The sequence below is a fragment of the Macrotis lagotis genome, chromosome 1, assembly GCF_037893015.1.
Source record: "Macrotis lagotis isolate mMagLag1 chromosome 1, bilby.v1.9.chrom.fasta, whole genome shotgun sequence".
NCBI lineage: Eukaryota > Metazoa > Chordata > Mammalia > Peramelemorphia > Peramelidae > Macrotis > Macrotis lagotis.
In genome coordinates this window covers 579680869-579695843 of record NC_133658.1, presented here as the reverse complement: position 1 = coordinate 579695843, position 14975 = coordinate 579680869, and the positions used below count along the sequence as shown (strand labels likewise).

Genomic DNA, 14975 nt, shown 5'->3' with positions numbered 1-14975 from the left:
AATAATGAACTCAAGTCTAAGCACTTAGCCCAATGCTTGGAGCATAGAAGGGACTTAATAAAGAAGTTGACTGACTATGTCCACTTTACAATTGAAGAAACTGAGGCAAAGACAATGTAAGTGTCTTGTCCACAGTGACAAAGCTTGTAACTAACAGGGGGAAGATTCAAGCTCAAGTGTTCTGGGGCATAACTCAGTCGTTTTTCTAGTAGTTTTTACTTCATAACTTTAACTAATTCCAATAGGCATTAGTAGGAGAGAGTGAGACATAGCAGATGCAAACATCCTTTCTCCTATGACCCTCCTCCTCTCCCTTCCCTGATACAAAATCCCATTTTCACTGTTGCAATCATTCATTGAAGATCAAAGGATCAGCTGCTCCCAGCTCTTGGGGCTGGCATTCTCTCATTCAATGATTAGTGCGGCAGAGCAGACTGTCTCTCCAGAAATGAATACCTGGCAGAATGTTAATGAGCATTTCTCTTCACACCTTCAAGTTATCCTCAATTCAGTTACAAATTAACACTAAATAACATTTATCTTTATTTTCTACTTAAAAATATGGTTGAGCTTTTAAAAATTATTTTGATTTTTTTCCCCTTGTAACAGAGACAAGACTTTTGGGTTGTTGTTGTTTGTTTGTTTTTTTGGCAAGGCAGTGGGTTAAGCGACTTGTCCAAGGTCACACAGTTAGGTAATTATTGTCTGAGGTTGAATTTGAACTCAGGTCCTCCTGACTCCAAGGCTGGTGCTTTATCCACTTCACCACCTAGCTGCCCCCAGAGAAAACTTTTAAGGAACCCATGTCTGGAATAGAAGAGGTAGCACTTGGTGGTAGAGCACTAGACCTGGGGTCAGAAAGACCTGGGTTTAAAGTCCATTTCCAGTATGGCCATGGAGAGTCCTTTGACCTGAATGAGCATTTTCCTCATCAGCAAAATGGAGCTAGCAATACCTACAGTACCTAACTCATGAAGTTGCAGTGAGATCAAATGTATGTAAAACATTTTACAAATATCAATTCTCAAAAAAAAAAATCATACAGTTATGGAATGCCATTCATTTGGAAGTTCCCAAAAAATGGAAATGACAACTCACCCATGCTGCATTCCCCCTCCTATTATGATTATGTTTTTGTTTTTTCCACTAGGTTCACCCAATATGTTAAGGGTCTTCCTTGATTTCTCCTGACATCCTAACTGTTCATTTGGCATCCTTTAATTCTGCTATATGACCAGCACATCTCCTCTTCCTCTCATAGAATTCCTAGATGAAATCCCTTATTCCTGTTCTTCAGAACTCTTTCTTGGTTAGGTGTTGCTACTCGTTCACACCCTTCATGTACCTCTCCATTGTCCTCAGTGGAATGTTCAGATTTAGTTCTTTGAAGGTAGTGGAGTTCAAATAGCAACACTGGCAAAGTATTAGTATAACTAAGAAGAACCTTTATTTCTATGAGAAGCTTGGGGAGACTGAAAGTAATTTCCAAATTGCAATGTCCAAAAAATCATTCCAACCTTTTCTTTAAACCATCTGTCCTAGATATACATATTGTTTGGACCATTTTGTTATCCACTTAAATGCATGCTGAGAAAAATGATTCTTAATAACTGATGATTTGGTGAGATCCAGTTTCCCCTTTTCCTAAAGTTCTCATTTCAAAAACCTAGCCAAGGAAGATTGAACTAACTTTTTCCTCCATCAGAAGCCAGCCAACATTACAAGGAATCTCTAATCTAAAGTGAATTCCATTCAATTAAGCTTGGGTAGAAGTAGATCCACTGTCTAGATTACCTCAGGTTGGGGGTAGTCTGGGTAAAGGGATAGATTCTCTATCCAAAAGTGACATGATGACACTCCCAGTCTTTCACTGGGGTGAGCTCACTTCTCTTTGTAAAATTCACCTCTCATTAATTGTTAACCAATCAGAATTGATTGCCTCTTTCTTGAATACCCACTTTTCCAAGGCCAAATAAGTCTTAAGCCTGCCACCAGAAGGGTCTTTGGTATGCAAAAATATCACTGACTTATTTTATTAAAATACTAGCATTTTGATAAAATGACTAGTTATTCAAAACTTATGTTTCTTGAACCTTTTATTTATGTTATTTATTTAAGGCAATGGAGTTAAGTGACTCACCCAAGGTCACACAGTTGGGAAATTATTAAGTGTCTTTGAACTCAGGTACTCCTGACTCCAGGAGTGGTACTCTAACCACTGTGTCACCCAGCTGCTCTCTTGAACCTTTTAAATGCCACTTTGTTGAATCTTAGAAATAGATATTCTTAGGGCAGCTAGGTGGCGCGGTGGATAGTGCACTGACCTTGGAGTCAGGAGTACCTGAGTTCAAATCCAGCCTCAGACACTTAATAATTACCTAGTTGTGTGGCCTTGGGCAAGCCACTTAACCCCATTGCCTTGCAAAAACTAAAAAAAAAAAATAGATATTCTTCATCCATTTAATCTATTATTGATAATCCATTTAAGATATAAATGTCTATAACTGCCACTTTTATCAAATAAAACTCCAAATCAGGGACGAATTAAACAAAATAATAATTGCCCTAGGAAAAAACAGAATACTATGTAAGATTCAGGAGAAATTGTTTTGAGTCCTAGTTCTGCCACTTAATTTTTTGTGACCTTGGGCAAGTCATTTGTCTCATATCCTGACCTCAGTTTCTGTATTTGAAAAGTGAAGAGATAGAAATATATGATCCCTGAGATCCCTTCCAGCTTGAAATATATTATCTTTAAGTTCAGCCAGGTCACTAGTTCTCAAAATGTGGTCCAGGACACATTTTGAATCTCTGAGACCCTTTCAAGAGGTCCTTGACATCAAAATTATTTTCACTATAATAATAAGACATTTTATTTCTAATAGAGTATATCTCTATGGATACAACCAATATAAACAAAAATTCTTTGGGGAGGGAGTCCTCAATAATATTTAAATTTCTCAAATGATCTTGACATCACAAAGTTTAAAATTATTGAACTAATCCAATCTCTTTCTTTTGCAGATGAGATAAATGAGATCCAAAGAGTTTTTCTAAGGTCACATAGATAGTGAATGGCAAAGCTAGAATTTGAACTCAGGGTATTTGACTCGAAATCTGGTACTCTGATTATATTACAAATCATTTAATTACTTTGTAGTCATACATACAGGAGTCAGTGAAGGAAGTAAAAAGCCAAAGGGCATCTATCACACCACTATGAACTAAAACACCTGGCTTAGAATCTGAGATCATTATATTACAATCTGGTAGTTGGTACCCAATTCCTCCAACCAATCAACTCACACTTGTAAGAATCATAAGATATCACACAAAAATGAAAATCCACAAGTACAATTTATATTTCCATAGAGCTTTAAAGGTGACAGAGCATTTTTCTCCCCCAAAAATAAAAATTTAAAAATCCACTGTGAAGTATGTGGTATAGATTTTTTTTTCCTTTTACAAATGAGGAAACTCAAGCCTAGAAAGGCAAAATGATTTATGCTAATAAGTAGGACTGGTCCTGGAAACCAATTCTCCTGACTCTGCCTATATATTAGGCCTTGGACAAATAATAATACACCAAATAGTGCCCACAATGAGAATCTCCAATTGTCCCTTTCAGGTCTTAGAAGAAAGTTCAAGTTCATAGAGTGGTCAAACATCCTCTGAGATGGTCCATTAGCTTGAATGGCATCCTTCCTGGTACAGCTTCTATGAACATATTTATAACATTAACCTTTGTTGGCAGAAACCCTGGTCATAGAGTCTATGTATTTAATTTGATGTCATATAATTCTAGATTTATAGATTCAGCATTAGTAGGTTCCTGAGGGGAGAATTTGATCCTAGTTCTTCCAGACTTCAAGTCTAGTATCCTATCCACTACAAAAAGCTTCCTTCTTTCCCAAGGTTTGGTTCAATTCTACTTCTCCAGGCAAGGTACTGGGACTTTACTGAGGAACTTGTTTTTCCTGAATTGGCTAATGATTCACAAAACTCTTCTGCAAAGTCTCCTTATATTGTGCTGGGAAAAGAGAACTCTTTCTCTAGCCTCCAGAATTCAGAATGTTCATAGGAGAAGTTGTTTGATTACACATGATTTTTTTTCTTATTTCCAAAAGAGAGATTTAAACAACCCTTCCAGCTTTAAATCTTGTACTTCTATGACCCATGCCTCCTGCCCTTCCAATATTCTTTGAAGGGTCTTTTTTAAAAATATTTTTAAAATTAATATTTTATCCCCCCCCAGTTAGATGTAAAGACAATTTTAGCATCATTTAAAAAAAATTCAAGTTCCAAATCTTTTCTCTTCCTTTCTCTCCTTCCACGTCCTGGAGTCAGTAAGCAATTTGTAATGGTTTATACATGTTCAATCATGCAAAACATATTACCATATTAGTCATGTTGTAAAAGGGAAAAAAACACTCAAAAAATACAGAAAGTAAAAAAAGTATGCTTTGATCTGCATTAAGACTCCATCAGTTTTCCTCTCGAACTAAACCGCATTTTTCACTGGAATTGTTTGCATTGGAATTCTTCTTAATTGTTCCTTCCCCAAGACCCTATTGCCCAAGTATCAGAAGTCTGACAGAGTCCCTGCTGTTTTACCCTTGTCTCACATTTGCCACTTGGAAATACAAAAAAAAAAAAAAAAAACCCTGAAAAGGGGCCACCTGCCTATACAAAATGAAATTGGATTTTACTTAAAAGTACACCTGCCTTAAGCACTTATCAAAAAGTCAGTTCTTGCCTTTAGGCTACAGTTCTATTCCTTTTTTTTTCAAAAGTAAAAATTAATAGTTTTAATTTGGATCTTGAAGATAAAAGCAAAGATTTTGTCCTTTGGACTATAGACCCCATAACAGAAACTCTGACACCATTATGTTGATAGTGTTGATAGTATTGATCATTTCAATTAAGTTTACCATTTTCTCTTGAATGTTCAGCTGCCAAATCTATAGGCTAACTTGGGACTATTCCTGTGCTAAAGATTTTACACCTAGTATAGGGAATGAACCTGAATTATAAAGGTTCCCAGTGATTTCACTCAGATTTAAGAAGAGAATCCCAGACTGTCCTTCTGCCCTTGCAAGCCAAGAATACAGATAATAAAAGCAAATCACGTTTATATAATGCTTTATGTTTTGCAAAGGACCTTCCTCACATCATTTCATTAGATCAGTGGTTCTCAAAGAGTGTGCCAGAGTAATTCTGAATGCTTGTCATTGTATGGAACTTAGATTCACCAACAGGCTTAACAACTTGAACAATTTTCCTTTTTTGTTCCTCTTGGGAAAAGCCAGCAAATGTTTTAACTCCATCATGAAGGATACATCTTTCTGAATGATCCTTGGGACTGGTGCCATCATGGATATAACAACTGTAATTTAAGACCAAGGGAATGGTAATAAAAGTGAATCAGTTCATCGCATCTCCTTTTCCTGGCTAGAAAACAATCTCCGAATGTTCAAACTGGAAGGAAGCTCTTAGTCCTTCATTTCATAGGTGAGAAATCTCTGCTTGCCATTCACCACCTGCTTCTAGTCTCCTTATATTTTGCCCCAGTCCATGCACAAATCTACATAGGGATCCTTCCAAATGACATTCTATCTCCCATCCCTTCCTCCTTCCCTCTGCCTCTCAGTTTCTTTGGCATCATTCAAGACTCAGCTCAAATACCACATTGTGCAGCAAGCTTTTCCTGGTTCCCTCAATTGCTAGTGACTTCCTCTCTGAAATTAATCTTCCATCTACTCTATATATCTTGTAGTATATATCTAGTTATTTACATGTCTTCTTTATTAGGATGGGAATTCTTTAAGAGCATAGACTGTTTTTTTTTCCCTTTTTGTACCCCCTCCCTGATCCCTCCAAGCACTTAATACTGAGGTTGGCAAATAATAAATATTTATTGATTAATTGAAACTCAAAAAGGGAAAGTAATTTTCCTAAATCCCAGTAGTAGAGATGAACTTAAAACTGTAACCAAGAGATTCCAATTCCTACACAAGTCTTCTTTCCATGTCAGAATGCTGCCTTCTTAATAAAATTTCTATAAAGTCAAATGACACATAAGAATGGATGGATGTCAGGTATATTAAGAGAATGAGGAAGGATTTCCTATTTAGAAGATTTAAAGGAAGCTAGGAGAGGGGCTTGAGGAGGTAATGCGGCATCATACTTTCTGGAAATGTTTTATTCCAAAAAATAAAAATAAAATAATTTTTAAAATTTTAAAAATGGAATAATAGCCATTTAGAAATAGGGGATAGTGGAGGTATCTAGGGGCAGGGGATTGGATAGGATGACTTATTTCATCTTTGATGCTATTAATAGCTCTCTTACTCTAAGATTACATGTGGATCTGCTGATCTCATAGGATTTAGAGTTGTAAGGGCATTAGAAATCATTGAGCCATAGAAAGGTCACATTAGAGGTAGGCATCAGAGGCAATCTCCTCTAAATCCAACCCTACTTTCCAACAATACCACATTGCCTCTTCATCCTGAGAGATAGTATGATATATTGGGGGAGGGGGAGTAGTTCAGGACACAAAGCCTAGAAAGGTTAAAATTTTGATTCCATCTACCACATTTACCAGTCTTATGGCCATAGCCAAATCATTTAAAGTTTAAATGAAGAGGTGTATTGGTAAATGCTTAACAGCTTGGCTCTATGGGGGAGGGGGGATGTTCAAATGACAGACATTTAAATTTCATCTGTATTATTGCAATATAATCTCCATCATTCTCTTATGTATAGAAATCATTGAAATATTTGTTTCACAATGGAGATGGAACAAAGTTCACTCTAAACAACATATTGCAAAAAGAATGGCATGTCTGTCCCAGAGCAGAACAGATAAGCTGGGTACCACTCCAGAGGACATAGGATCTCAGACTTACAGGGATATAAAAATGAAGAGGATCTGAAACAGGGATACTTTACCTGGGGTCCATAAATACCCAAGGGACCAATAGATAAATTTCAGGAAGGCTGTAGATTTAGATGAGAAAAAATACATATGTGTATATATATATATATAAAAATTCATTTCTTTTATAATTCTGTGTGTTCTTTGAGAAGAGGTTTGTAGGCCTTCCCAGACTGCCAAAATGATCCAACAGTCAAAAAAGATGAAAAACTCCTGAGCTAAAAGGTCATTGAGTCTAATGCTCTCATTTCATAAATGGGGAAACTGAGGTCCCTAAGAGATGAAATGATTTGTTGCTTAGCTAAGTAGTGGCAGTGCTCAGAATATACGCTTTTTGAAGGCAGAAACTGTCTTCTATTTATATTCCCAATACTTAGCACAACAATAATAACAGTGATGAATATTTATCTTAATAAATGTTCATCACTGTTATTATTGTTGGAACTACTAGAACTTAGATGTCTTGACTCCTACATACATCTCAGTGCATACTCTCACCTTTAGCACTAACCTAAGCTACATTTTTTCATGATGGTTCTTGGCTGAACAGAATTTTTTTTAAAATCAGGTGATGGACTGTGGTTTATTCACATGCAGCTCTTTGAAGTTTTGTGAAAGATATTCAAAATCAACTCAAAAGAAAAGACCTCATATTGTGAAAAAAACAGTGATAGCTACAATAGGAAGATAAAACCTAAAGTTTAATATTATTATTATAGATAATATTTACCTCTCTGCAAGAGTCCCATAAGCTAGAGAGCATCCTGTCATTGTTAAAGAACCAGTCAGTCTTTAGTTAGGCTAACACCTATGCATAAACCTGTTGATCTCACCTGAAAATATCCAGACCCAGAGAGAGAGTCACATCTGGAGTCCAGACTTTTTTGAGCTTAAAAAATTTACTACAGAAGCTATAAGATGAGACAAGCTTTAAATGAAACTTCCATCTTCTGTCCTCACAATCCATAGGGTGGGGAGGGGGCAATTGGGGGCAGCTGATTTATAACAATTGGGTTGTATCTGCTCCTTCAGTAGGTCAAACAATGTGAAAGCAATCTATCACTGGCAGGGATGGAAGAGATGAAGGAGGTGGGAGAAGTGTAAGGCAATGATAAGGTAAGATAGGAGGGCCTCTGTCTATACTAGTGGAGTCAGCCTAGGGCACTTCCTCTAGTAACCACTCTGAAAATTATTAAACCTGCCATGAAAATGACTGTCTATCCAGATCTGTCTCTGCATGCTGAAATTAAAGAAAATCTGTGCACAGCTTTAAAAGAGCTGTAAGTATTTGAGATAAGCTAGCCAGCTCTGGACCCAAAGTCCTGGGAAGACTGGGGTATGTCTGGAAGCATAGTCAGAACTAGGATCAGAGAAATCAGTTGGGTGTATACAATTTACTCACTTAACCCCATTTGACTCAGTTTCCTCATTTATAAAATGAGCTGGAGAAGGAAATGTCAAATCATTCCAGTATCTTTGTCAAGAAAGCCCCAAAAAGGGGTCATGAAGAGACTAAACAAAAATACAATTTACTTGTTGTGTGACCTTGAGTACAGAGGAAAGAGTGATGGTTGTGGAATTTGCCTTTGTTACTTCCTACCTGTGTGACCTTAGGCCTTCCTGGACTTCACCTTCCATAATGTACAGTGAGAGGATTAGGCTAGACAGTACTGAATTTCAGGGGCTCCAGGTACTTAAATGGGAGGGAAAAAAAAAGACATTTTAACTTTCAGAAACCTCTAACTGAAATTTATTATGGATATAATTCTATGAATGTAAGCATCAATTTGTAGATGTTAATAGACTTCAGCAGTCTGCCAAAGGGGACCATGACACTCACAAAATAAAGGTTAAGAATCTTTGGATGCTGACAAAGATTCCTTTGAAGTTCTAACACTAAGTCTATGATTTATCTGAGTTTGGGAGAACTTTTAAAAATTTTCCTTTGAGGTTGAGGTCTATGCTTATAATGTTTCATGGAAATATATTCCCAAGAAATGTTGTCCCCTCTTTTTTTTAGAACTGGAGGATTCTGAGTAACTATCAGCAATTAAGTAAGCTGTTTGGCCTTACACACCCAGACTTTGTACATGAAGCATATTGAGCTTGCAGGGATCACAAATAGTGAAGTCGGTAAGTAGCCAAGACATAATAATAGCTCACATTTATAGAGTGATTTATGATTTACCAAAAAAACTTCATATGCATTTTCTCTTTTAATCTCACAACAACTCTGTGAAGTAAATGGCACAAATATTATTATTATTATTGTCCCACTTTATATGTAACAATGTCTGCATGTTGCCAAAATCATGACAAGATGGATGTCTGTTGATTTGAAACAGAAATCACCCCCCAGCATTCCTTTGCTGAGGAGTAGGGTAGGACTCACTGCTAACTAATCCCTCTTTTCCTAATAGATGATGGGAAAGGGAAACAGTGGAGTGTGTCAGAAATAGTAGTAGGGGATATATAGCTATAGAGAGCCATGTCTATAGAAGCAAGACAGGACCAATGAGGTTTCCAGTTCTGGACTCTAGGGTCCAAGGTCTATCTGGATGTACTCTGCTTTGCTGAAACCTTTCTAGAGGGCAAGGTCCAAGATGGTGATTCTCTTCTCTGCCTTCTTTTTCCCCCCTTCCCTCCCCAGCTTCAGAGAAGGCATATTTCTTGGGATGGAAAGCAGCTCTGCTTCTTAAAGACATACCTTTCAATTTGTTTTGTCTCGTAAGCTGGAGACTGTTAATCATAGTTAATTACTGCATTGGTAATCTAAACATGTCATTGCTCAAATCTAGTGGAGAAAGGCAATTGGAGGGGCGGCTAGGTGGCACAGTGGATAGAGCACCAGCCCTGGAGTCAGGAGTACCTGGTTCAAATCTAGTCTCAGCCACTTCATAATTACCTAGCCATGTGGCCTTGGGCAAGCCACTTAACCCCGTTTGCCTTGCAAAAACAACAACAGCAACAACAACAACAACAAAAAGGCAATTGGAGAAATTTCCAAAGGAGAGAAGAGGCAAAGAAATAAGCCTTTCTATAGTGTCTCTACTATGTGACAGGTTAAGCACTTTTTCACATATTATCTCATTTGATCTTTACAATAAACCCTGTAAGATAGGTGCTACAATTATCCCCATTTTACAATTGAAGAAAATGAGGCAAACATATTAAGTGACTTGCTCAGGGTCACAGAATTAGTATCTAAGATCAGATTTCAATTTATTCTTCTTCATTCTAGGCTCAACACTCTGTCCTTTGTGCCACCAGTCACCCCTGGTGAGTTAGAGGAAGAAAGAGGGAGAGGTGGAGAGAGAAGAGATGAAGGGGAGGAAAGAAGAGGGGGAAAAAGAAAAATGAGAGAGGGAAAAAGAGTGAGGGAGAGTGAATGAGTGAATCAGCAGCAATGGGGATTGGGGAAAGGAGAAGTCTGAACATCTGGGTTAGTATCTGAGTTAAGGATCTTTACCATTTTTAATTCCTTTCCTCCTGAACTTAGTGGGAAAAGAAAATTCCTCTCAAAAAAGAGGAACAGAGGCAGCAGCTGGAGAGACCAATGAAGGAGAATCCTCAGTCATATCAGGATGGCAATAGGGAGCACAACATACCTTCATGGTCACTGACACATACAAATTGTCCTATTCCTTCAATTCTGGTATTTGTCTCAGTGCCTGAATATTCATACGAACTTATTTATTCATTCATTCATTTATTTACTTTACTGCTGCTATCTTGGTGCAGTGGTATAACAGAAAGGGTAATGTGCTGCATAGACTTTCAATCTGGTCAGCTAGAATCTGTCCCACAATGACATGTTCACTCTGTCTTAAGTCTTTAAATGAGAATTTAATTATTAGTATACTTATAAGCCAAGATTATATACAATTGCACATATGACTTTTAACACAAGATTAACATACTTATAGCCCAAAAGATATACACTTACATATATGACTTATATGAAGAAAAACATCTGCATAGATAAAGGAAAGGAAGGGTAAGAGGTAAAGAAAAAATCACTCAATCAAGAAGGTTCCTATGCCTGGCAATCTGACTGGCTGGAGAAGTTGAATCAACAACATAGCCTCCAGGGTTTCAATTGGCAAAGTCACTTCAGCAGAGTGTCCTCTACAAAAGTGGTAACTTCTAAAACCCACTTTCCCAAGCAAGACCTTTATAGTATTCACACAAAAGTGGCCCAGATCCAAGGGTTTATAATACTGAACTCAGTGATATGGGGAGTTTCAGCCAAAACACTCTCAGATCCTGAGCACAATCACTTTCTCCATTGTCTTAAGGTAAATACCCAGGGATGGACCAAGTCCCCAGGTATGGACCCCAAAACATGTTTGCTAGGAATGTTCCCAAGCACTCCCTCTTCTACAAAATGCCTTGATCAATCATGCTTCATTTCAGTGCTAGGAAAGTTCCTTTTCCTTGGACCATAATGGCTGATAGGGAAGATCTCAACTTAACCCTTCATCCTTCAAGTGGATAAAGTGATCCTCCTAAACACATGAAGACTCATTTTCCTGAGTTCAAATATGTCCTCAGACTCTTATTCCTTGTGTGACTCTAGGTAAGTCACTTAACCTTCTTTGTCTCCATTTCTTCTTCTGTAAAATGAACTGGAGAGGGAAACGGCAAACTGCTCTAGTATCTTTGTCAAGAAAGCTCCAAATGAGGTCATGAAGAGCCAGAAATAGTTAAAAATGACTCAACAACAACAACAAATCTCATTTTTATATCACCTTCAATTCTGAATATATCCTTCTAGCCCAGCTAGAGAGTCATCCTTTATGATTAAAAAACAAAAAGAAGGTTAAAAATTTCATCAAAACTCACCAATATTTCAGCCAAGTCCAGCATTATTTAGATATCCATGCCCACATTCCCTACCTTGGCAAGGAAGAAAGGGATTGTGAACATGAACTTTGAATCCTCAGATTTTCTCTGTCCTGGGGAATTTGTGTTCTAGTTCTAGTCTAGCCTTGTTGGACTTCTGACCCATTACTTGCATCCTGACTTTTGCCAAAACCATTCCAAACTCCCTTACTTGCTCTGATCCATAACAATCTCCCTCCCATATCTCCAGGCCCAATTCCTCACCTGGTACTGCCAAATTACAGTCACCCACACCCAATGTGACAAACTCAGTGTTCCTACTACATTCACTGAAAAATATATGAACCCATTTTCATTCCTTTTACTCAGTCCCAGGAAATGTCAAAGAAGAAGTATGAATCAGCCTCAGATGAATTGCAAAGAACTGTCTTGTGATAGCCACAGGTCTGGCTGAAGGTAGGCAATTTATGTATTAGTATATCTATGTGTGTTGGCTGGGCTGCAATTTATTGAAGAATATAGAACTTAAAGGGATTAGCCTGAGAAACAGTTAAGTGAGCACTGGATAGTGGTTATAGGACAGGACTGGGATCATAGGTAATAGTGACTTCGGCCTTCAAGCTGTGACACTCCATCTCTCTGCCCTGGCATTTTCCCTGGCTGTCCCTCATATTTGGAAAGATATTCCTCCTCATCTTTGCTTCTTTCAAGTTCCAAGTAAAATTCCATCTTCTATAGGAAGGATATCAACCCTCTTAAATCTAGTGTTTTCCTTCTAATTATTTCCCATTTTTTCCTGCATGTAGTGTGTGCAAATGTTTATTTATTGTATCCCCCATTACACTGAGCTCCTTGAAGGCGGGGCAATTGTTTGTATTTATACACCCAGAGCTTGGCATAGTATATAGTAAATAATAATAAAAAATATTTATTAATTTTATAGCAGTTCTTTAAAGTTATGACTAAGAATTGTGAATCAAAGTGATGCCCATCAACCGAGGAATGGTTAAACAAGTTATGGTATGTGATTGTGATGTAATATTATTGAGCTATAAGAAATGACAAGCAGAAAAATTTCAGAAAACTCTGGAAAGATTTGGATGAACTGATACAAAATTAAGTGGGCAGAACCAGGAGAACATTGTGCAATAATGTATGATGAAGAGCTGGGAATGATTTAGCTATTCTCAAAAATATAATGATCCAAGATAATTCAAAGCACTAATGAAGAAGCACACTATCTTCCTCCAGAGAAAGCTGTTATTGTTTGAATACAGACTGAGGCATGCTATTTTTCCACTTTCTTTCATCCTTTTTGTTTTATTTAAGTCTTTTTATACAAAATGACTAATATGGAAATGCCTTACATGACTGCACATGTATAACACTGCTTACCATCTCAGGAAGGTAGGGAAGGATAAAATTTGTAATTTAAAACTTTAAAAAGTGTTTAAAATTGTTTCAACATAAATTTGGAGTGTATATTATATATATATTAAAAATGTTTATTGACTGAAATACACATAAGCAAGTTAGAAATGGCAATGGGTCAGAATTCTAAGTAGTCAGTAAAGTATGAAAAATCAATATATGCAATTAGTCTGAAATAGAGGGAAGACCAAAACATAGAGAAAGAGCTTGAATAACAGGTTGAAGTACTAGAACCAAGCATTTAACAGAGAAAGTAAGAGCTAGTGGGGAAGCAAGGGAGAGGGAAGAGAATAATTATTGACAGAGACTACCTTACACAGGTAGGTCTTGATTTTAGAATGTTGGAATCTGCCTTTGATGAATTACAATGAAATGAATGCCTTGATAGTAGGAGATCTGGCTGAGAATAGATCAAGAGTTAGAACATGGGATAGAGCGTGGGGCAAGGTTAGCATTCCAAGCCTGGAGTCAGGAAGACTCATCTTCCTGAGCTCAAATCTGACCTTAGCTACGTCGCACTCTGGCCAAGTCATTTAGCCCTGTTTGTCTCAGTTTCCTCTTTTGTAAAATGAGCTGGAAAAGGGAATGGCCAACTATTCCTGTATCTTTGTCAAGAAAACTCCATTTGGGGTTTTGACTGAACAATGATTGAACTCACTGTACCAAGAGAATCACTGTACCTCTGTTTGCCTCAATTTCCTTTCTTTTTAATTAGGGAATTAGACTAGATAGCAAGAAGTCAGATCTGTGTCTTGTTTAAGCTCCATAGAAATTAAATGGCTACTTGTAGCTAAAGATTATTTCTATGGGAAAACCTTTCATAAGAACTCCCCTCCAGGTATCTTCCTTCCATCTGTGGCTATTCACTTGAATGAGTCTTTCCTGCCCACTGGTCTCTTAACCAAGCTCCAACTCACCAAAAGAGAAGAAAGTTGTCCCTTCTCTAATGGACTCTTTTAGTCTACCCTGCAACCATAGCAGATTTGGACACTGCCAAGAGTCCAGGTGGAAGAATGGCTAGTGTTGGCTCCATAGTTGTAAGTTCTTCTATATCGATAAGGCTTGGGACATCACTTACTACAAGTGTGACTTTGGACTTTACCTCTTTGGGCTTCAGTTTCCTCAAAAATGAAATGAGATGCTGGAATAAATAATATCTAATCTCCAAATTGAGAATCCTATGAATCAAAAAAGAGGGAATGAGTCTCCTCAGGAGCTCTGGTTCTGGCTAAGGCTCTGGGACCACAACAGGAAGCTCTTTGGTTAATGCCATGCATTCTTGGGCTGCCACAGAATAATTAGAGGATATTTTAGGAGGCACTGAAGCTTCAAATTGAATCAGAGACCCAGGAAAAATGCCAAGTCACAAGGGGGTAATGTGGGCTCCTCAATAACCCTGTTAGTCTTAACAGGTAATGTTAGAATTTCAAAAGTTAAAGCTAGACCCTTTTGGGTGGGGATGAGAAATGGCAGCATTCTAGTGGATCCTTTAGAGGGCATTGTAAAGGGATGCACATGTGTATGTAAGCATACATGCATGTGTGTTTATGTATGCATATATACAGAGCTCAACTTTGGAAACTGCTGTCAGACCCAGTAAGGGTACAAAAAATTTGAAGATCCATCCATCCTTTTCTTCATGAACAGATCAAATTTCTGCTTGCTGTCAGTAATGTGAAACCTTCCATCAATTTCCCTTCCCTGTAACATCAAGATGTATTTGTATATAAAGAGGAATACCTCCTCCATCTACTTTTCT

The 14975-nt window shown here is 37.6% G+C and overlaps 1 protein-coding gene and 1 long non-coding RNA gene across 11 annotated transcripts in view; one reads left to right on the top strand and one right to left on the bottom strand.

The window, feature by feature from the left end:
* KALRN (kalirin RhoGEF kinase) overlaps positions 1–14975 on the bottom strand; it is a 1044937-nt gene that overhangs the window by 541149 nt on the left and 488813 nt on the right. The gene's annotated exons all lie outside the window — the stretch shown is intronic.
* LOC141507233 (uncharacterized) overlaps positions 1–14975 on the top strand; it is a 32053-nt gene that overhangs the window by 6815 nt on the left and 10263 nt on the right. Inside the window, exons 2-5 of one of the 2 annotated variants that reach the window (XR_012474106.1) lie at positions 5306–5511; positions 8961–9073; positions 11357–11519; positions 12155–12241. This is a non-coding gene — a long non-coding RNA (uncharacterized LOC141507233). The remainder of the gene's footprint in view (positions 1–5305; positions 5512–8960; positions 9074–11356; positions 11520–12154; positions 12242–14975) is intronic. The other variant, XR_012474105.1, reaches the window with a different exon arrangement.